Raw genomic sequence first — 23,442 nt, 5'->3', positions numbered from 1 at the left:
TCAGAACAACGTACTATTTGAAAATATGAAACAGATAGAAATATTACCTCAATAATGTATAGAAAATACTTTTATTTACAACGAGCATCACAGCCAGCTAAAGTCAACATCTGGAGCAAAGACTGCCCGTACCTAAGTGCTAGCTTTAGTGTGGGAACTAGTGGTACGAGCTTTGAGGATGCCACCACCCACGATATGTCTGTTAGACGATGTGTCTGTTTCCTTGTTGGGGAAAAAAAAATGAGGACAGAGTTTTGGTGAGAACTTAATGTGTCATGATTTAAAGTGCCTACGGCAGCACCTGACACATCATAAGTACCAGATACACACATTTGTTATGTAATAAGTTAAAAAATTAAAGCAAGCTGTCCTAATCAGTTCACATTACTAAAACAAAACATTATAATTTGGGTGTCACATATATAACAAATATTGTTATTTCTGCTAATGGCCCACACTCTGCCACATTCCCGACTCTGGTTCCCATTCTGGTTCATGTCTAAAGCAAGGGAGCCTGGTGATCATGACCTGACACTTCCGAGACCAGGTTCGCATTTCATTGTGTTGCGGGGAGGAGGAGACAAGTCCTGTATGGCCTCAAGCCTTGTCTGTCTACCTCGTCTTGTGCAGCTAGAGGCTCAAGAGCTCTGTGTGAACACGCAAGCCCACCCCAGTCTTAGGAGTCACTGGCCTCGGCTACACTGATCTGCTGTGACTGTCACCCATGGCCCTTGACCTCGGCTACACTGATCTGCTGTGACTGACACCCATGGCCCTTGACCTCGGCTACACTGATCTGCTGTGACTGTCGCCCATGGCCCTTGACCTCGGCTACACTGATCTGCTGTGACTGTCACCCATGGCCGTTGACCTCGGCTACACTGATCTGCTGTGACTGTCACCCATGGCCCTTGAATGCTGACTGCACCAGTGACTCTTCTTCTATTTCTCCAGCCTTGGACTAAGGCTATGACATTGGTGCTTTTTACTCAGACCTCCAGATTCTTGGACTGATTAGCTGCTGGCTTTCTTGGCCCTCCACTCTGTAGATGGCCATTGTGAGACTATCCGGCCTCTGATTACATGGCAAAATTAAAGAAATGTGCAGCCGATTTTGTGTGTCAACTTGACACAGGCTGGAGTTATCACAGAGAAAGGAGCTTCAGTTGGGAAAGTGCCTCCATGAGGTCCAGCTGTAAGGAATTTTCTCAATTAGTGATCAAGGGGGGAGGACCCATTGTGAGTGATGCCATCCCAGGACTGGTAGTCTTGAGTTCTATAAGAGAGAAAGCTGAGCAAGCCAGGGGAAGCAAGCTAGTAAGAAACATCCCTCCATGGCCTCTGCATCAGCTCCTGCTTCCTGACCTGCTTGAGTTCCAGTCCTAACTTCCTTTGGTGATGAACAGCAGTGTGGAAGTATAAGCTGAATAAACCCTTTCCCTGCTATCTTGCTTCTTGGTCTTGATGTTTGTGCAGGAATAGAAACCCTGACTAAGACAGCAGCCATTTTGGGAAGTCAGACTTAGCTTAACTATTATTCCATGTGTGAAAGAAAACATATGATACTTGTCTTTCTGCGTCTGTCGTATTTCTTTTGATATAATGATCTCCCATTCCATCCATTGTCCTGCAAATCATTTACTTAGGTCCCATTATGGCTATATATATATATATATATATATATATATATATATATATATATATATTCTGTTCCTCTTCATTGTTGACAGGAACATAAGGTTCCATAACTTGACTATTGTGAATGGCACCATGATAAATATGCGTATATAAGTGAATCTATTAAACATAGATTTATAGTTATATCTTGTGGGAAGTCAGGTAATTCACCATTACAAGATGGCACCGACTTCCTGCATGCTTTCTTGATAAACAAGCAATGTGCGCATATGCATTGGGGTATCCGCTGAGTCACTGCTCACCCCGGATCATGTTAATGAGGTTCTGATGGCATATCCAATCAGGAGGCTCCACACCTATCCTAAGCATATATAAGCAGCACCAGTTTTCGGGCTCGGGGTCTTTCGCCTCAGCAATCAAGCTCTCCCAATAAACATGTGCAAAAGAATCCTGTTGTGCAGCGTCATTCCTGCTGGCAGGAGGGGCGCCCACAAGATCTATCAAATATGTGTATCTATTAAGCACAGGTATATAAGTATGTCTATTAAATATGAGTATATACACATAACCATTAAATGTGGGTATGCAACTATAACTATTAAACTTGAATATATAAGTGTATCTATTATATAAGATTTGTTTCCCTTCAGACACATACCCAGGAGGGGTACCAAGAGACCACAAAAGTAAAAATTCTTATTTGTTTCTTTTATAGATTCTTTTTTATTACTAAAGATTTGTTTATTTATTCATTCATTTATTTATTATGTATATGGGTATTTTGTCAGTATGTAACTATGCACACCAGAAGAGAGCATTAGATCTCATAGTACTACAGTTACAGACTGTTGTGAACTGCCATGTGGGTGCTGGAAATTGAACCCAGGACTTCTGGAAGAGCAGCCAGTACTCTTAACCTCTGAGCCATCTATCCAGCCTCTTAAAAACTTGACTTCCATGTAACTATGAATAAGAAATATACTTATTCTTCTGGCCTCTGTAACTTTCCACTGAGAGGTAAAGGAAGTCCTAGTCCTGTCAAGGGCTCCCTGTGTTTACAGAACACCAGTGATATGTCCAAGAGGTGTGCAGCTCTAGACACACTAGCACCTGAGAGCTCCTATCAGGAAATGCAGACATTGTTAGCACCAGTTTTCAGAAACCCAAACCTACTTGATAAGATCTTACTTTTTCCTATTATGCCCTGTTCATATTAGACTGGTATTCCTTAAAAATCAGTGGGTAAGTCTTCCTGCACTCAGTCATGGAGATGTGTTAGAGTAAACAAATGGCTGCCATTGTCATTAGCACTGTGTTCTAGGCAGGTCAGCAGACAGGTGGAAGAGGACCAGAATCAGAGTTATATGCCGACTTCTTCCTAGATTGAATGCTCCTTCTTTATCTTTTATTTTTAATTTTTTTTATTCTTCTTTATCTTGATGCATTATACTAACACAGTGATTCACAGCTATGAGTTAAACAAAGCTGGAATTCAGCAAGCTGCAAGAATATGGAGAAGGTCTGGATTTAGACCAAGGAGTGACTGGAGAGGTCGAAGCCTTGTTTGGAGGCAAAAATATACTTACACCAAAGGCATGGATGACAGTTTCAGGCAGGCAGGTAACTGAAGAGTTAAGGCTGAGAAGTCAAGAGTAAGACATTACCTATATATTTACCCTCAGGCCCAGTAATCCCGCCTTTAGTATGCCTCGGTTACAGTTGCATAAGTACAAAGCGATGCTCCTTTGAGAGTATCCTTTTTATTAGATAGTTGTTTGTAATGACAGAAACAATCCTCACTCATCAAAAGGAACTTGGTTATCTGTAGTATTTATGAATAATTAAGTCTAACATTTATAAGTAAATATAGTATGTCCATGGAATGAATGAAACTGTATGAAACTAGGAAAATGGCATGTCTATAAATGAAACAACACTGACATATACTATTAAGAGAAATGGAGAGCAACCACTAAGTATAGTGTATTGCATTGTTTATAAAAGAGAAGATAAAAAGGAGCATGATCAATTGCTTTTATTTTCTTAAATAAAACTACTCTGGGAAAATAAATTTAAAAAATAAATAAAAGAAAAAAAAAAAAGATTCCTCAGAGTATAGAAGTCTAGGGTCAGAATATACTGTGGTTGAGTTCTGTGAGGACTAGTTAGCACTCTGTGCTTTTCTCATTGGATCACTAATCACATTTGTGAGTGACCCACCCCGGGTCCCAGCCACCTCTGGGAGGCCTTGCCAGACAATACTAACACAGTTAGACTTGTGTGTTAGCATTTGGATTTGGAGAGACATGAATATGCAAGCCATTGCTTGTCATCTGTAATGCAGGATATTGTATTTGTTGTCACTGGTTTTTATTTATGCAGCCAACTAAAACAAAGAATATTTAAAACCAAGAGAAAAATCATATACTTACTGAAAATGTTTGGCTTTTCGTTCTCTAAAACAGGTCAGGTAAACAATCTATGATGTGTTATGATCTATTGTGGTAGTAGAAAGGAGTCGTTCTTTTTGGTTTTAAAATAAACTCTAGGGTCTGGGGGAAGGGGCAGATACAACTCAGGTGTAGACACATAAAACCTTGGGCTCAATCCTCAGCAGCCTCCAAATGAAAGGCACATGATAAAATAAATGTAAGTTTAGTATTTGGAGCATAACTTATAGTGTCACCGAAGGAGGCGCGGGGGGGGGGAGGGGAGAGAACATACCCATGTGGAGTTTCATTTCTTCTTTCAAAATCATAAAAATAAACTATTCTCACAAGTCGACGGTGCTCTACTTCACTTTGAGGATTTACGAACTCGGAGTTCATTTTCTTTAATTTGATTCATTAGAGCAGTAGCCAAACAGCCATGCCTGGAAGGACATGCCACTGGTGCTCGCACCCTAGCTCAGTAGTGTCATTTGTTCTTCTTGTTGCTTTCTGTATAAAGTCTATTTGCATGACTATTTTTGAATTGTAGTTTAAAATTTTAAGATGTCATTAGACCATAGCCACCTGACCTCTCTCCTTATCATACTGAACATCCTTCTGAGAGAACTCTTATCTGTTCAGTAAATATTTGTCAAGGGATTCTTGGGTGACTGATAGGCACTATTGAGGATTTGTCAAGGGATTCTTGGGTGACTAACGGGCACTATTGAGGTTTCTGGAACAATGATGAACAAGACAGGCAAGGCCCCAGCCTTCAAAGATCCTGGTTCTAGTCTAGAATAAATACCTTAGCCAGCATGTGAGAATAATTTCAAAAGTTTTATGGTGGGCGGCACACTGAGAAGGTCAGGGGAGGCCCCTTCTCTAAAGATATTTGAGCTGATAGTAGATTAAGGAACAAAAGACATGCAGTGAACTGAGGGCATCAGGGTCAGTATATACAATGGCTGCAAGCAGAAAAGAGCCTGGTATGTTTGAGGAAGCAAAAGGAGGTTGGTGGAGATGGACTTAGTGAGCAAAGGCCCAAGAAGTAGACAAGGGTCGCCTTAGTAGGCCTTTCGTGGACTTTGGATTTTAGTCTAATTACAGTGGGAACAATTTGGAATATTTTAAGCCAAGATGGCACGGGTTCTGTCCTAACTCTTAGATTACTCTCATTACCTAATGAAGAGTAAGTTACAGGGAGGCAAGATCACGTGCAGAGACATTACTTAGGTTATTTCTGTTATCAAATTGAAAAGAGAATCAAATCATGGCTTCAACTCAGACAGTGGAAGATAAAATAGACATAAATAAAAGGATTTCAATTCGATTTTGGAGGTAACACCCACAACCTGTAAATAGATTAGGTTCAAAGAATGAATGGATCCGGACGAGAGTGATTTAGGTCGTAGTCATGTTTGTCTTTTACTGTTGTCTATTCATCCTTTCAATTAGGAAAATAGGTATGTGGTGACATTGCTTATTTAGTCTGGGAAAGTGTCTTAGTTACTATTCTATCGCTGTGAAAAGGATATCCTGACCAAGACAACTTATAATAGGAAGCACTTAGTTAGGGCCTTGTTTACAGTTTCAGAGAGTGAGTTCATGACCATCATGGCAGGGAGCATGGCAGCAGGCAGGCATCCTTGGTGCTAGAACAGTTGCTAACAGCTTACATGTGATCCACAAGCAATAGCCAGACTGGGCTTGTCATGGGGTTTTGAAACCTTAAGTCTATCCCTCATCCCTTGGTCTTCCAAAGATCATATGCCCCAGTATAGGGGAATGCCAGGGCCAGGAAGCAGGAGTGAGTGGGTTGGGGAACAGGGCAGGGGAAGGTGTAGGGGGCTTTGGGGATAGCATTTGAAATATAAATTAAGAAAATATTTAATAAAAAAAATCCAGAAAAAAAGTCTATCCCTCATGACACACCTTCTCCAAAAAGGCCATAGCTCCTAATCCTTCCTGAAACACCAACTAGGGACCAAGCATTGAAATATATGAGCCTATGGGGCCATAATCATTCAAACGACCACAGAAAGGATCATTATTTAGGGTAGAACTTTTTTTTTAAAAAACACACATTAAATTTTTTAATGTCTGCTGGGAATGCCAAGTACATCAGAGATACCATTGGATGCTTAACTCTGAAGGTCAGATCAGCTGTGTCTACGTATCTCTGTATCCAGGAGATCCGTAATGCATAGACACATCGGAAGCCATGCACTAGAAAAACCACAACCCAGAGAGTAAACTGAAGGAGAGAGATAAACAGCTGGTTGTTGGCACTCCTGCTCTTGGAGGTCACTTAGAGGTAAAGGGACACCTGTGAAAATGGAGGGTTCCCTTCCTAGGTTAGGAGGAAAATCAGGACAGCATGCTGCTACCAAAGTCCAGAGCTCATGCTGATAAGAAAGCAGAGGGCTCCCACCTGCACTGCAGGATGCTATTGGGTCAGTTAAGGTGAGAGAACAAAGGAAAAGCCGATGGATTTGATAACGTGTAGGTTTTGATGATTTGGGCATGATTGATTGCAGTGGTGGTTTAGCAAGTACAGGCAGAATGGAGTGGGTTAGAACTCAATGGATTTGTTGCAATTCCAATAAAAATATGAATAAGTAAAAATAAAAATATTTCTTTACAAGATGGCTCTAAATTATACATTGAAGATCAAAAGACCAAAAACAACACAAAATAAAGTAAAAGTCAAACTTCAATGATAACAATGGAATATTCCATTTCAGATATCAAGATACTTATACACTATAGTAGTAATGGCATGTGGGCATGTGGCAAGAGTATGTGGCTGAGCTTTCAATAAAAGGTATGATTGGTTATGACATGGAAAGATTTGGATTCCTACTTTACCATATTCTTAAATACCAGTCCCACAAGGACTGAGAATGTACAAGGATCAACTGTCACACTTTTCCTCTTTCTGAGAAAATGTCTCATTACGTAGCCCTGGATGGTGTGGATGTTATATGGACCAAACTGGCCTTGAACTCACAGAGATCTGCCTTCCTCTGCCTCCAAAGTGGTGGGATCAAAGGTGTATACCACCATGCTGTACCAATTTTTACATTTTTAGGTGAAAGTTTTTATGATGCCAAGGTAGAGAAGGGTGCCTTAAATAAGTTTTGTAACAGTCTAACCACCAAAGACCAATTAATTTGACTACACCAAAATTTATAATACCTGTTTCCTAATAGGCACTATCAAGAAAGTGAAAACTCAAAAGACAGACTTTGCTAGGAAGAGATGATTACAACAATTAAAACTAACAGGATAAGAATCTAGAGTAGCTAACAATCTACAACATCAAAAGACAAAGGTTTGATAGAAAAGGCTAAGGCTGTACAAAAGACATTTCAAATTGCAAAGATACTCAAAGACACATTCAACATTTCAGTGATAAAAATGGAAATCAAAATGATTTGGGTTGTCGTTTGGCATGCATTGCACTGATGAAACAATAGCAAGTGTTGGTCGCGCACACACCTCATTTGTCATTACAGTTCACTTACTGATTTTGAATATTTATCTGAATGAGCACACACATGCTACAATGCACACTCGGGGGAATCAGAGGCCGACTCCTGTCAGTTCTTTCCTTCCAATACATAGGTCACAAGGACTGAGCTCCAGTCATCAAGCTTGGTAGTGGGAATCTAGAGTCACTAAGTCATTTCCCTGAGCCAGAGACATAAACTCTTTAAAATAATTCTGAGAATTCTAATGGTCATATCAATTTGGAAAACAATTTAGTATTATCTAATGCAACTGGATGAGCTCATAATGCTCAACCTCAGCGAATTCATCTGCGTTATATGCCCTAATAAAATACTCTCCATTTATAACCTCACTTTTATCACAATAAAAGAAATAACATAGGAAGCCAATAACCAGACAAATGAATCTTAAAATGATAAGATGCTCCTTTTTGTGTCATCTCCTAGGAGGTCGGCAGTGTCAAGATGAAACTTTCTAGCTCCTTCCTAGATAGCCACTGGCTGTCAGAAACTCGTTGGGATGGAAGATGGATGCAAGTTCCGTACTTACTATGAGAAGCGCATGGCCTCAGAAGTAGCCCAGATGCTGTGGGTGAAGAATGGAAGGGTTATGTGTCTGGATGAGTGGTGGGAAGGACAAGCAAGGTTTCCCATGAAGCAAGATGTCTTGAACCATGGCACGGTGGGCCTGCTTAGTTGAGTAAGGGGCATTCTTGTTATAGACCCAGGGGACCAGGAGAGAGGAAGCACCAATCTGTTCACAGATGCCTTGTAGATGCAAGTCTGAGGGTTTTCAAGTTGGCTAACTTAAAACCAACAACAGCAGCAAACAGCCAAACAGAAAACAAACGAGAGAAGGGTATTCCCAGACTGAAAGATACTCCTGTGTCTTGGGGGTTAGAGCCCAGATGAGATAACAGGATCAGAAAGCTTTTCAATCTCTCTAACAGAAGATGGTATCTGCCAATATGTTTTCAGAAAGCCCTCCAACAAAGAAGATAAGAAGCCCATGGCCAAAGCACCCGAGATCCAGCAGCTTCTTCCTCCACTTGTCCTGTATACAAATGCTGACAGGCTGCTCTGAAGAAGCAAAATACTCAGGAAAACAAGGAGGATGCTGAAGAATGTGCTAAACTTCAGCCCAAGAGGATGAAGGGAGCTAAAGAAAAATGCCAGGAACAGATTCCAAGAGATGTAAGTGGTCCTCTCTGAGAGCTCCCATTTTTATTTTATTTTATTTTATTTTATTAGTTTTTGGAGACAGGGTTTCTCTGTATAGCCCTGGCTATCCTGGAACTCATTTTGTAGACTAGGCTGGCCTCGAACTCAGAAATCTGCCTGCCTCTGCCTCCCGAGTGCTGGGATTAAAGGCGTGCGCCACCACGCCCGGCCTAGAGCTCCCATTTCTGAGTGCAGTCTTTAAGGGGAACAAATCACCAGTCTTTGAAAAAAAAAATGATATTTTTACAATGTACGAAGTAGACATGAATAAAACACAACTGTGTGCAATGACATAGTTAAAAACAAAATCAAGGCCCCTGCATGTGCTGCAAAGGCAAAGGAAACTGCTTAACGGGACATTTAGAAATACACTATCTCAGACTCATTTTAAGGAACCATCGAGACACACAAAGAGAGCCTCTTGGGAACAGACAGTTTGTACATGCTACAGCTGGGGATTGAACTTTTTGTTCTGGGACCTCATGGCAAACTTCTCAGAAAATCCTCAGAGGTAGACACACACAACCATCCACCCCACCCCAGGTCTGCTTCAGAGATGAATGGGGAAGGAAATCTGGTAAACATTAGAGGCTGGCATTTCTTTTTGGAGCTACCTCTCAATTCCTAAGGCTTTTCATTTGTCCTGTGAGCCGGGAACTTGCTTATATCCTATGCCACCACGTTCCTACTCCATGGTTGCTTAGAACGGACCATGTCTCCACACTTGGCTTTTAGAGGTCAATCTTTTTCTTTTTCAAAACAGACTTTTGAAAATCAGAGTGCTTGCCTTCAGGCTGTTTCGTCTCCCCCCCCCCAAAGGATTTAAACAACTATTTTGAAATTCAAAAATCCGAGCAATGACCTCTTTGTTCCATCTGCAGCAGACACTGCTTCTGTAAGAGGAACGCCTTAGATTCCTTCTGTGCTTATCTCTGCCAGAGTGAAAAATTTCTGATTTCCTAAAAAGGAAGGACAGGTTTTAAAACAATATCCTGCTTCCCTATAGCATAGCATGGAATTATGCGCCCTTCTGAGTGCCAACGCTTCCTAGCGGTCCAGCTGCACTTCTCCACAGTTTCCCAATGAATTTTGAGTTCTAGTTACTATTGATTTCCCTACTTAGAATTCCCAAGAGCACCAGCCACTTGGCTGGAGAGCCTTATGTCTGTGTACTTACAGTCCCCTTCTGCCTGAAATATCCTTTCTTTCTGCCTGCCTCCTCACTGTAGGAGACTTCTATTTCCAACCATACTGTGAAACTTCAGAAGCCAGCTGGCTAAGGTAGCCTCCTCTGAGGTCTGAACTATGTTTCTTTGCCGCATTCATTCAGGTTGCTACATTCTGGTGACCTCAATCTCTGTCCTTTGTTTACCCAGATCTGGGGTTTGGGCAGCTATTCCTGAAGTTGCTAACTTTAAAAAAAAAACAAAACAAAAAAAACCCTCAGTGTTCTCAGTGTTCTGGTTAACCAGTGCCTTCTACTAAACTTGGTTGAAATTCTTCCATGGTTTTTGCTTTGCTGACTGATAACTGCCTCTTGTTTGGACTATCTGGCCCTTTCCATTCTCTCAGCCAAAGCATTTGCTTTTGTGCTTCAGTAGCACCTTGTACAGGGCTCCTTTGAAGTGTCTGTCACAGCCTATCACTTCCTCTGATGAGTAGCTAACCACCGAGTTGTTAACCTCTCAGAAATACAGTTAATGCTTTGTGTATCTTTATAGCCCCTGTGACGATCGCAATCAGTACATATTCCACAAGTGACCCTTGGACTTAAAGATGGATTGAGGAATACATGGCTATGTAGGCAGCCAATGAATAAAGCCTTACTAATATGCATACTCTTTAACAACTGTATATCTTGGCCTCTAAACTTACAATGGCACCTCTTTGTGGAATAAACCCTAAGACCTCTTTAACCTGATTACTGCTTATCTTTGTGGTCCCCTCTCCCTTCGGCCCTTGCCACCCAGTCACTCCGAATGGCTTAAAGCTCTTGCTGGCCACTCTGTTCCCTTTTCCTCTTCTTTCTTGATGAAGCCTTTATTCATATCTGAGTTCTGCACTCCATTGTAGCTGCTGAGCTACTTCTTTATTTCCATTCTCTTGGAGGATCTTAGGTATAATAGGTGGTAGCGCATGATTATTAAACAAGCACTTCTAGCTTGCTACTATTTCTGTCTTTACGCTTTTGATCTTTGGACACCATTTTATGGTGGTTTATATGCCGTGATTTTCTTTTAAAAATATGTTTTATTTGTCTTTTCTCCTCCGAGACACGCCCCCCCCTTAGCACATGTCCCTTCCATCTTCATTCATGTAACTGTTTTCTCTTTATTCTTCTTTTATAAGCCACTGAGCCCAGTGAGTGCAGCCCACATGAGCATGGGCAACTAACTAGCTGCCACACCCACAAAGAGAAGTGACTTCCGTCCCCCAGCAGCCATCAACTGTCACTATCTCTTCAGCTAGAGATGATGCATCATGAGCTTCTCCCCAGACCATGTTGGAACTATTGAATGGCTTGATCTTGAACAGGTAGCCATAGCTACAGTGAGTACGAAAGTGCAACCACCATGGCATATGTAGAAGACAGCATTTCTACAGTACTCTTTCCCTTCTCTGGCCCTACCTTTCTGTCCCCTCCCTCTTCCAACATATTTCCTGAGCCCTGTAGGGGTTAACACTCAACAGTCACTTATTCTCAGCGTTTTGACAAGTTATGAGTCTCTACATTGACTGCCACCCATGGAAACAGAGGCTTCTTTGAGCAAGTAGCAGCATTAATCTATAGATGTCAGTAGGAAGCTTTGACATGTCTGTTTAGCAAAACAACGGTAGCAGAGGTTCCCCAGGGTCTACAAGCTCCCAAACCACAGGTTTTAGACCAGATTTATAGTGCTAGGTATAGATTCTTTTCTTTCAAGTAGTCTTCAAACCCAATCAGAAAACAGTAGGTGAACCGTAGAATAGTTATGCCCCATCATCTCCTTGGGTGCATTTTGCTTGGCAGGTTGTTATTGCAGCATTCATAGTCTGCCACTGAGGAAGTCCAATGATGATCTTTCTTCTCCAGTGGCCTACATAGTATTATGGAATCTAGCCTACATGGAGAAAGTTTCCAGGTCAATTCCAGCTTGATTTCTCTATGTGCTACAACCAAAGTATGTTGCCTTCAGCAACTGCATTTCTTTTCCATCTGGCTATGGTGGGCAACAAAGAACAAAGGTAATAATAGGCTGTGGCATTTTGGGGAGTCTCTAGTCAATGGCCACTAACTTGTGGGGAAGTGGACTCTACCTGGTAGTAAGATTTTTCATTTAATAACCCATGACTTCTCTAGGACTTTTCTACTCATGCAGGCTATCTGTGTTCAAACTACTACTTTTATATTTTAATTCTATTTTTAATTAGTTTATGAAATAATGGGTTTCAACCCAGAGGTCCCTCAACAGAGGAATGGATACAGAAAATGTGATACATTTACACAATGGAGTACTACTCAGCAATTAAAAACAATGAATTCATGAAATTCTTAGGCAAATGGATGCATCTGGAGGATATCATCCTGAGTGAGGTAACCCAATCACAAAAGGACACACATGATATGCATTCACTGATAAGTGGATATTAGCCCAGAAACTTAGAATGCCCAAGGTACAATTTGCAAAACACATGAAACTCAAGAAGAAGGAAGACCAAAGTGTGGATACTTTGTTCCTTCTTAGAATGGGGAACAAAATACCCATGAAAGGAGTTACAGAGACAAAGTTTGGAGCTGAGACAGAAGGAAGGAACATCCAGAGACTACCCCACCTGGGGATCCATCTCAAATACAACCACCAAACCCAGACACTATTGCATATGCCAGAAAGATTTTGCTGACAGGACCCTGATATAGCTCTCTCTTGTGAGGCTATGCCAGTGCCTGGCAAACACAGAAGTGGATGCTCACAATCATCTATTGGATGGAACACAGGCCCCCCAATGGAGGAGCTAGAGAAAGAACCTTAGGAGCTAAAGGGGTCTGCAACCCTTTAGGAGGAACAACAATATGAACTAACCAGTACCCCCAGAGCTTGTGTCTCTAGCTGCATATGTAGCAGAAGATGGCGTAGTCAGCCATCAATGGGAGGAGAGGCCCTTGGTCTTGTGAAGATCCTATGCCCCAGTACAGGGGAATGCCAGGGCCAGGAAGCAGGAGTGGGTGGGTTGGAGAACAAGGTGGGGAGAGGGTATAGGGGGCTTTGGGGATAGCATTTGAAATGTAAATGAAGAAAATATCTAATAAAAATAAAATAAAATAAAATAAATAATGGGTTTCTATAAGACTTTTTTGGCTACAAAGATAGCTTCCAGTTTTCTCTTTTCTAACAAACAAGGCAGATCATTTATTTCTTATATGGGGTATTTTCTTCTGAAGGGACTTACTGTTCTTTTTCTTAAAAAAAAGAAAGAAAGAAAGAAAGAAAGAAAGAAAGAAAGAAAGAAAGAAAGAAAGAAAGAGAAAAGGTTTTTTTCTAGTTGGTTCTCAGTGATGGGAGACCTAAAGTCCTCAGAATGATTTGGGGAAGGGTAATAATATTTTTAGAAGGTCAATTACATAGCCTGAACTATTACCTAAGTAACTTACACAGTGCCAATGACTGTATCTCTCAGGTCTACATGCAGAGCTATCATTATCTCCAGCTTCTATCTCTCTGAGTACACAGAGAAGCTACAGTGCAGATAAGCATCTGACCATTGGAGACCAAGCACATCTGAGGAATGGGTAAGATCCGGCTGAGGAGCAGAGGGTTTGAGGAATAAAAATTAAAATTTGAATCACACACCTTAAAGCAAACCAAAGTTCTTTTCAGTATTTTTATTTGGAAACTCCTGAAAAATACAGGAATGTCTTGGTGCATAGAACAACACATGAGTGACAATTTCTCGAAGGTGGACATCCCTAGACTGGACACTGTCTCCCTAATCAGCCTTTATTTTGTATTTGTATTTAAGATGTATTTGCAACTATAGTAAGATGTTCAGGGCATTTTATTTCCTGTAGTGTTTTCTGACTTCCAAGTAGTTTCAAATATCTATCTATAAAATGTCCATCAATTTAAATGAAAGAGACAGAGAAAGATGGGGAGAGAGGGAGAGAGAGAGGAGGTGAGTGTTGTGAAGTGACAAACTCCTCCTGTGTCCTCACCCATCAGTTTAGTAGAAGACATCCACACTCCTTTCTAAGTTCCAGGGCCTTACATGTATTAGTCCAAATTAGCCTTTGGCTTTCCTGAATTCAAAGAGCACAGCCTAACTGCCCTGGAGATATAAGTCATTTTTCATTTCACCTTCCATGGTGGAAAAATAATACTACTGTGGAACAACCCTACCCACCTACCATCTCAGCGCCTGGGAGGTAGAATCGGGAAGATCTGGAGTTCAAGGTCTCCCTTTCGTACATAAGGAGTTCAAAGCCAGCCTGGGCTATAAAAGAACAAGTCACAAAGCAAAAACAAATGATAATAAAAACATTTTTCTCTTACTTTAAGTTGGCATTTGGTGATTCCATGATGGCATCTCCATCTGTCCCTGTCACTTGTCTTTCTCTCCCTTTCCTGAGGACTCTCTTCATGCTCTTTCTGGCCTCTTCCTTTCCCTAATACTCTCCCTGCCTACTTTCATGTCATATCCATCCCAATACTCTGTTAAAGAAAAAAAAAAACACAAATTAAGAAGTTAACTGCTATGACACCTCACAGAATCTTTTTTTATTTTATTAATTATGGTTTGTATATTCTCTGACCTCTAAATCTGTGTGGAACCCAAGTTGAACACATTTTATAGTCTTTGTCGATATCAAGCTCTGAAATAAATCTCTCAAAACGTGCAAAGGGGTCTGAGCCCAGTCGAACTGACCTTCAGAACTGGCTTAGACACTACCCTTCTTTCAGCTCATCAAGCTTGATTTTCATTTTATATTGTTGTTGTAGTTTAAGTCGGAGTTAAGGAATATTTACTTTAAGTGGAGATTCTAGACTTTCACACATGCCTTGGGCTCAGTTTGCAGATAATAAAAGGACCACTGTCTCCCCAGCTCCTTAACGTCTACCCACAGTTTAGCAGAAGAAAGGGCATTCATATCCCCATGCTTCACTTTCTTTCATCCAGGCCAGCCCTCTAAAAGAACATGCAGCTGTTTAAAAACCATCCCTCTATTTAGAAGTTCTCCTTAGGAGGCAAAAGTAAATCTCAGGCCTCTGCCGGGTCTGGCATTCAGCATCTTTGCTTTCCAACAGGGTTTTGTGAGAAAGTGATGAGAGTAAAGACTCCATTACTACCGAAAAGGGAGGCAGAAGGGGAAAACTGACGTGACCACCCCACCAGATGTTCCCGAGGAGAGTGTTCCTCTCCGCCTGGCTCATTGGCTAGGAGCCAGCATCGTCAGAATCCAGTTTAACTGACTGGGAGGGATGGTTTTGAAGGAGAGACAGAGGTCCCTCATCAGGGCAGCCCATATTTGGCCATCTCAGCACTTTAAAAGTGATGTTAGGCATTGGAAAATCAAACAGGAATGCTCAGTCAGGGCAGCTGGCTGCTGTCAGGAGAACAGATCTTCCTTGCACACTATTCTTTGCATGAATTCAAGTGGAGAATGCCTCACAGTGCTCAACGGATATAATAAATGACCCAGTAAGTCACGACACAATGTACCGTATAGCTTAAGTACAAGCTGGAATCTGCCATTTAATTAGAATGCTGCTTAAAACAAGAACAATGTTTATTTATCAGAATTGTAACTACAGGTAAAGGAACCTTTCACTTCTATACAATCATGTGCATCCAATTTTATATTTAATAATGAGTTAACAGACTTTTGCTGAAAGATTCTAACTCACAACTCTTTATTTTATTTGTGCTTTTAAATTTAAGATGGAGTCTCAATATGTTGCCCTGACTGGTCTCCAAATTATATGGCCTCCAGGAAACTTCCTGCCTCAGCCTCTCATGAAGCCGGGGTTACAGATGTGTGGTCAAGGGGGCTTCTAATTCAATATCCCAATTCTGGCTGTAACCACCACATAATTTTTAATGCAAAAATTAAAAACCGAAACATGATACTGTTAGGCCACTTTCTGACCCTGCAATCTATTTTTTCTCCCCGTGGCCTGGCAGAAAAGAAATTACTTAAGTAACATCTACTAGTTAAGTAAGAGATTCTTAACTGAAAAGATACAGCCCTGAATAGGAGAGAAAAGCTTCCTATTTGTATGGTGTCATTCAGTGGAGGAAAGCTGCTAAGGAACAGTACATAGATAATTGAACAAACTCCATTTAGATAATTCTACGTTCTAAGAAATCAAATGTGATGAAGTGCTGGAGACCGACTGGTATGGTAAAGGCACAGCTACTTTAGGGGTCATGAAAGTCACTGAAGACCACTCAGATCCAACCAGGGAAATGTTTAGGTTTGAATAACAAGGTAGACGGTCGGGCGGGGCATGTATTAGGTTATGGAATTGAATTGTTGAGGTGGAGAGGAACAATAGGTTAGAGCCGAAGGTAGGACTCAATGATTCTTTGCAGCCCTGTTTTATAGCTAATGTCCACGGGACACCAGACTGGAGATGCGAGGCTGAGAAAGAAAAAGAAAAAAGAGTAAACATGAGTGTGATTGGCGTAGAAGTACACACAGAGGTGTGGGAGGAGAGGAGGGTGGCAAATAGATGTGGGTCACAGGACACTCCAGTGTGCAAAGATCCAGGAGAGAGTCAACGAAGTAGCTGGTGGAGGTCAAGCCAGCTATAAAATACCGCGGAAAGGGGCTCAAATGTGCTGGAAACATGCTGAATGCTGCGGGCTAACTTTCTGGCACTGTGAACGTGGAGATGAAAATAATTTTATCTGAGTCAGCAAATACAACAGGAAGGCAAATGAGAGCTTAAGTCCATGAGGGCATTCATGACAAGTGGCTATCTCTGCACCGTGGGTGACCTGGTTAAGCAGCAGGCTGGGATCAGCAATGGGGCTCTGTGTGGTGGTGGTGGTGGGTGGTTAAATTCTGGAACAGGTTTCAGAGAATGCATATCCCACCTGTATGTATTCATTATTGCGAAGGCGTTGCTCAGTTATTTCCTCTAAGTTATTTCCTCATGATGTGTGGAACTTCAAGAGGGGCCTGGTGTCTTCTGTACAAGTCTGGATTCGTTCTACAGAGATACTGCTCTTAGTCCCTTAGGAAGCCGAGTCACATGAGTGGAAAATTATTCATTCACAAGTATAAAGGCATTGTCACAAAGAAAAATATTATTAAAGTTTTCACTTCTAGTCATTTTTTTTTCCGTTTATGTGTGTAATGCATGTATATGTAGGTGTCTCCCGTTTGGGACAGCTGTCACCTTAGCATTAGATAAGCCAAACAGGCCCTAGTCTAGTAGCCTGAGAGTAGGTTTTGGTTTTGGAGGTATGTGCAGCTTTCCCAAGTCCCAGTCCTACCACTTTTCAGGCTGTGGGTCCCCAGACAAGTTAGCTAAGTCCACTTTCCTCACCCATTAAATACTGACAACAGTTTCCAGCTTGTGGTGAGGGAGATGAGGTACTTGGTGCCCAGGGACTAACAGTGTCTCAGTGAGCAGTGAGGAGCCCATGAGGTAGGCAGGTGCTCAATAGATGTTGATCCCTTTCTCCTTTCGTCTCCCCGGCTTGTAGTAATAAGCCATGCTCTATCACAACCCCATGTGATCGTAATTCTGGTCCCAGCCACTACATAGCTTTACTTAAAATGCAAAAATGGAAACTAAGAGGTTAATCTTTAAGGTCACTCTCTGACTCTTTTCGTGAACAGGCAGAGAAAACTTGAATAATGTCTAATGGCTGTTTCAGTCTTGGAAACAGTCTCCACCAGGGAACACTCTTTATAGGTCTGGTTAATTTCCTTGGCATTGCTGTGCGGCTAATAACCTCGGAGTTTAAATTCTAAAATAATCATTAAGAACAGAGAAATTGCCTATCAATTACTTGCTAGATTGCCGAACTACCTACAGTTCAGTGATTCCTCACAGAGCCACTGACACTTCCTTCGGCTAACCTACTAATTCAGCCAGTATATACCAAACCTTGGCCTAGGAACCTGCAGAGTGGACGCTGAAATGGCCATGATAAGCCAGAGTGATGGGACACAGTCCCCACCCGCACTCTTGCACTGGCCAAGGTTATTCAGCTCTTCCCACTAGCGGAGAGGTGACTCCTCCTACCATGCTACATTCCCAAGAGGTTTTTTTACTCAGACAAAAAAGGCAATGTGTTAACAACTGCGGACCTGTCTAAAAATAAGAACTAAAGGAGATCTTTTCCCAGAGGGCTTTCTCTCGTGGATGAGTAAGACCCACCTTCTTTGTGTTGAATGTTTCGAATTGCAAGAATAATACATGCTTGAACTGCAGTATGTTAACTTCCCATGAAATGAGACCCCCCCATCTTTACTAGAGATGAAAGTGCATCTTAACATTCACACATTCATTGTTTCCCCTAGGTAGCTACATATATTTATATCTGAACACCTACCCGTTACTTCTAGTATTCTTTGTTGACGTGTGTAATGCGTGTATATATAGGTATACGTGCATGTACATATGTGGAGGCCAGAGATCAGGTTCAGTGTCTTCCTCAATTGCTGTCCATCTGATATTTTGAGACAGGACCTTTCACTGAACTTGAAACTCGTCAGTTTAGTTAGACTGACTGGCCCACAGCACAGGGGTCTACCTGTCTCCAGCACCCCAGCACCTGTCTTTTTAACTTGGGATATGGGGAACTGAACTCGGACCTTCATGCTTGTGAGGTAGGTACTTTACTAACTGAGCCATTTCCTTTTAACATCAAATTGGAAAATCTCCCTAGTTTGGGGCTTTTTTTTTTTGTAGTTTTTTCCTTTTATAAAAATGTTATTATCCATCTATCTATCTATCTATCTATCTATCTATCTATCTATCTATCTATCATCTATCTATCATCTATCTATCTATCTATCTATCTATCTATCTATCTATCTATCTAAAGTGTATGAGTGTTCTTTTGGTTATGTGCCACATGTGTGCCTGGTACCCATGAAAATCAGAAGAAGGCACCAGGTCCCCTGGAACTGGAGTTACAGAGAGGTGTGAGCCATCGTGTGGGTGCTGGGAACTGGGTCCTCTGTAAGGGTAGCTAGTGCTCTTAATTGCTGAGCTGTCTCTCCAACCCAGGTTTTGTCTCTGATAACATTACTAACCAGATGTTCCGTGCTGTCCATTTTTCCAGTAATGACCTTGATATGTTAATCAATTGTTTTACGTTCTTTGTCTGGTTATTCCAACATCTTTGTCATATCTAAAGCTGGCTTTGGTGGTTACTTTGTATCTTCACAGTGAATTTTTCCTTTTCCTGTCTTTTTTCTTTTCTTTTAGTATACCCTGAAATCTCTGGCTAAACACCAGGTACCTGGTTATACCTATAATAGGTTCTGAGGTAAAACAGGCCTTCAGTGAGCCCTTCTACTAATCTGGCTTACAGCAGAACTTTGCGTAGAGCTTGTATAAATTCCGAAAGATTCAGATATTTTAGTGCCCTTGTTCCTAAATCCTCTCTTACCTTTGGCTCTCTCTGCCCCTCAGAGAGCGTCTGGCTCCTACATTTCTTTCCATTGTAACCCATCCAAGGATTGTTGTGAGGTGACAGAGTGTAGGGGAGGGGAAATCCTAGAGTTTTCTGACCCACTCTGAGATGTCAGTGGCCTGTATTCCAGGAGTTTGGCCTTCCAGCTCATCTACTGATAACAGTGAGGGAAAGAGCCAGTGAATTCGCAGATGACCAGATAGAAATTTCCCAAACTGAAACACAAAAGAATAAAGAACTAAGAACTCCAGAACATTTAAAAAGCTGCAGATGGTATCAAAATGGATAACACATAAAGAACTGAAACACTGGAAGAAAAAGACAGAAAATTAGGATCACTTATTTGAAATTGCTATTTTCTTAGTAAGTGAGGTATTATCTATCAGACATGTAATTTTCAGGATGAAGTCAATGGTGGCTTTAAAAGGGAGATCACCTTATGTATATCTCAATGTTATGTGTCTGATTGTGGCGTCTCTCGCTCCTTCAGTTAGGAGAAGCTTAAAAGATGCTGGGCAGTGAAAGAGTTAAAGGATTATTTCAAGTTAAGGATGAGTAATCTTTCCAGAGTGTGGGGTGTTGAGAGTAAAAGATACAGGAAACAGCAATAATATCAGAATAAAACCACCTCCAGAAAGCAGGCAGATGGCACCGAGTATTTTTTTTACTATAAGATTTGTTTAATGCTGCACATTCCTCCATGCCCTCATTAAATGGATATATATTTATCCCAGAGAACACAGTATGACTGTTAATAGAACTATGACAGATAGTCTTATGTAGTATGAGTCACAGGAGTAGAAAATCATTCATTCACAAGGGTCTCATTCACTGAGAACCGAAACTTTCACAACGTGAGGTGTTTGTGGAATGACTGTGAGTACCACTAGGCCTCTTTTTTTGTAAATTGTCAGATTTTTTTTTTCCTAGCTGAGACTGTCCAGAAGTTGCCTATCAGTCATGTGCTGCTATGTGACTCACCTAGCTTGAGTTACGACATCTAACCAGTACCACACTCAAGAAGCATTAAGTTCTTGAACATCTGTCATCAGATCCAGAGGGTTTCAGGGACTCTTGAAGCTACTAATGCAATGAACCTCAGCCTTCTGTTTAGCAAGTGGTAGCTTCCAAACAATTGATTAAGCCTCATTCCAAGCATACTTTGGCCTCGTTAACTTGGAACCTGCTTTCTTTCAACCGTATTTAGGAAGATGCTGTTCAATGGATCTTTTCCAAACACCAAATAGAATGACTTCTTGCATAGCAGTTTCAACCACTGAGCATTAAAGGCTAGAGTCTAAACGGAGCCCAGGATCTCGCAAAATCTTCTGTTTGCTTGCTGAAGGAACACAGCAGGGAAATTTCTATCTTAAGTAGCGAGGCACACCACGCTTCTGGAATGAGAAGCGAGCCCTAAAGTGTTCACAGCGTGGCGCAACCAAATGTTTTCTATCTTCAAGAGATAAGCTGGAGAAGTTTGGTTTCCCTGGTTTTCAAAAACCTTTACTACAGAACATGATGAGGAGAAAAGGCAAAGCCAGGCAATTCTATAAGAAGACTTCTTGGGCCAGAGCCCCTTTCAGACAGGAAACTGTTGACAAGGTTCTTCTGTCATCTCACAAGGGAAGGAGACAGGGACAGCCAGAGTCACTGAAGTGATAACAAAGGCCAGAAGAAGACATATGTGAAGCCAAATCTTACTTTTGGTCCCAAAAATAAGACCATGCAATTCTTACTACCACCCACATCCCTCCTTTAAATTCCCAAAGTTCGATTTCCTTACCCAGCCATGAAGAATCATGGTCTCTCCAAAGTGAGAATCAGAAAACTTACATCTCTCAGCATTTATTTTAACGAACACATTGAGTCACATTATGGAGAGTCAAAATAGCATATGGAGACCTAATTTTAGGTTTTTTTTTTTTTTTTAAGATTATTTATTTATTTATTATATGTAAGTACACTGTAGCTATCTTCAGACACACCAGAAGAGGGAGTCAGATCTCGTTAAGGAAGGTTTGAGCCACCATGTGGTTGCTGGGATTTGAACTCTGTACCTTTGGAAGAGCAGTCGGGCGCTCTTACCCGCTGAGCCATCTCACCAGCCCTAATTTTAGGTTTTAAAAACATGTTTTAAGTTGTCCTTCATTCCACATAAATGTTGGGAGCTACTTATCTTTTAATACCTTGTCATTTTAATCGGGTGGCAACCTTTGACCACCCTTGTAGTGATAAAAGATGGTGAATTGTCTTACTCCAGAGAAAATAAACCCAAGAGGAGCTTGCTAGTTTCAGCACCATGGGGTCAGGGACACTCATTAGCCAATGCCTTTCATTGTCAGAAACCAGTTCGGTGCCTTTTAGAGAAACTGCAGTGTCTATGCGGAACTGAAGGAGATCCCTCTGGTGGGATCTCCTTCCAAGGGCACATATGATTCTAGGTCATGGTTTCTAATTTGTCTGAGAACTACTGTCCTTGCACGTTCTGTGCCTGCTCTCCCATCGATCTCCCTTGTTATGTTTTGCTTCCAAGAGAACTGAAGCCACCACTCTGATGTTGCCTCTGGTGAGATCCACACAAAGGTGGTACAGACCTTCCAGGCTCTGAAACCCATTCAAGTGCAGAGACCCCGCTTTGCTTTTCAGTCTCAAGATCAGTGAGTTTATTGGGATGGTGCTGACATAAAAAATGAAGGAGAACATCTGAGTCTAACAGCTGCACAAAATTTGGACTCGTGTAAACTGGTCTGACATCACACGTTCTGCATGTGAGTTCCATGAGTTCTCCGCACATGGAGCTAATAGAGTAACATGCAGACAAAGACCCTGTGGTTTATGGCATGATGAACTCCAGAACTGGAGGAATGAAGCCAGGAAGGTTGCACTATTTACTGAATGAAGCCGGCTTTGGATAATGTCTCATTCTCACAAAGCTACTTGGTCTCACTAGGGAGATGCCAGACTGGGCCTGACACCAGCAATAAGCGTTATAATGGGACTGTTGGTTCGCACTTGTCTGAAGGGGTAAGAGGAAGAGAGATCTTAAGAGTTCTTTGCGTTGCTTGCTCTATGGAAAAAATGCATGTGGGTGTGTAAAGGCATTGAAGTAGTGTTAAAGCCGGGTTTCTCCTCACAGACAGTGAGGAAAATGCAGGTAAAAGAAGAGAACACACGGTCTCAATGCAGAGTCCTGGCAAGATCCAGCAATCTTTAGCTGGGAGGCTGGAGTTGTGCCCAGCCATGGTAGCACTGACCAAATCAATAACACTCCACACTGACCCACAGCTGTAAACAAAAGCCACACATGCTCTCTTTCTTCCACTAAAGACAAGGACTACAAGCACTTCACAAATAGTTCAGTGCTGCTTTGTGATTATACACGTGGTCTAGAAAACCAAAGATGTCCTTATTTAATTTTTTTCAAAGGAGAACCAAAGGCACTTAAATACCTCTGGGTCAATTAACCACATAGAGGAAGGCTTTGGGAAACTGTCCAGCAGCACCCTCATCTCTGGTGTGATCAGCTGGGTTGGGCTGCTTTTATCACCATCACTGGCTCAAATCTGAGAGGACATGGTGGAAGGGCTGTGTTCTAAACAAACTCATGTGATAGATTTATTTCGAAGTCAGTGAACTTATACAATGTAGTTCTATCTGCGTAAGAGAATTACAAAGTATAATCACCTTAGATCACTGAGAGAATTTATATCAAGAATTCAAGGCAGGAACCTGAGGTAGGAATTGGAACAGAGGGCATGAAGGCACACAGCTTACTGGCTTGTTCCCCGTGTCTGTTCAGCCTGCTTTCTTATACATAGCCCAGGGGTGGCAATGCCTGCAGTGGGCTAGGCCCTCCCACATCAACCATTAATCAGAAAATGACCCCAAAGACTTGCCTCCAGGCCAACCTGATGGAAATATTTTCTCAAAGTTCCCTCTTTCCAGGTGATTCTAGCTTAGGCCAAGTTGACAAACAAACAAAAACAAAAAACCCAACAACAATA

The sequence above is a fragment of the Mus pahari genome, chromosome 4, assembly GCF_900095145.1.
Source record: "Mus pahari chromosome 4, PAHARI_EIJ_v1.1, whole genome shotgun sequence".
Taxonomy (NCBI): domain Eukaryota; kingdom Metazoa; phylum Chordata; class Mammalia; order Rodentia; family Muridae; genus Mus; species Mus pahari.
The sequence above is the reverse complement of the archived record's forward strand: the minus strand, read 5'-3'. Positions refer to the sequence as shown.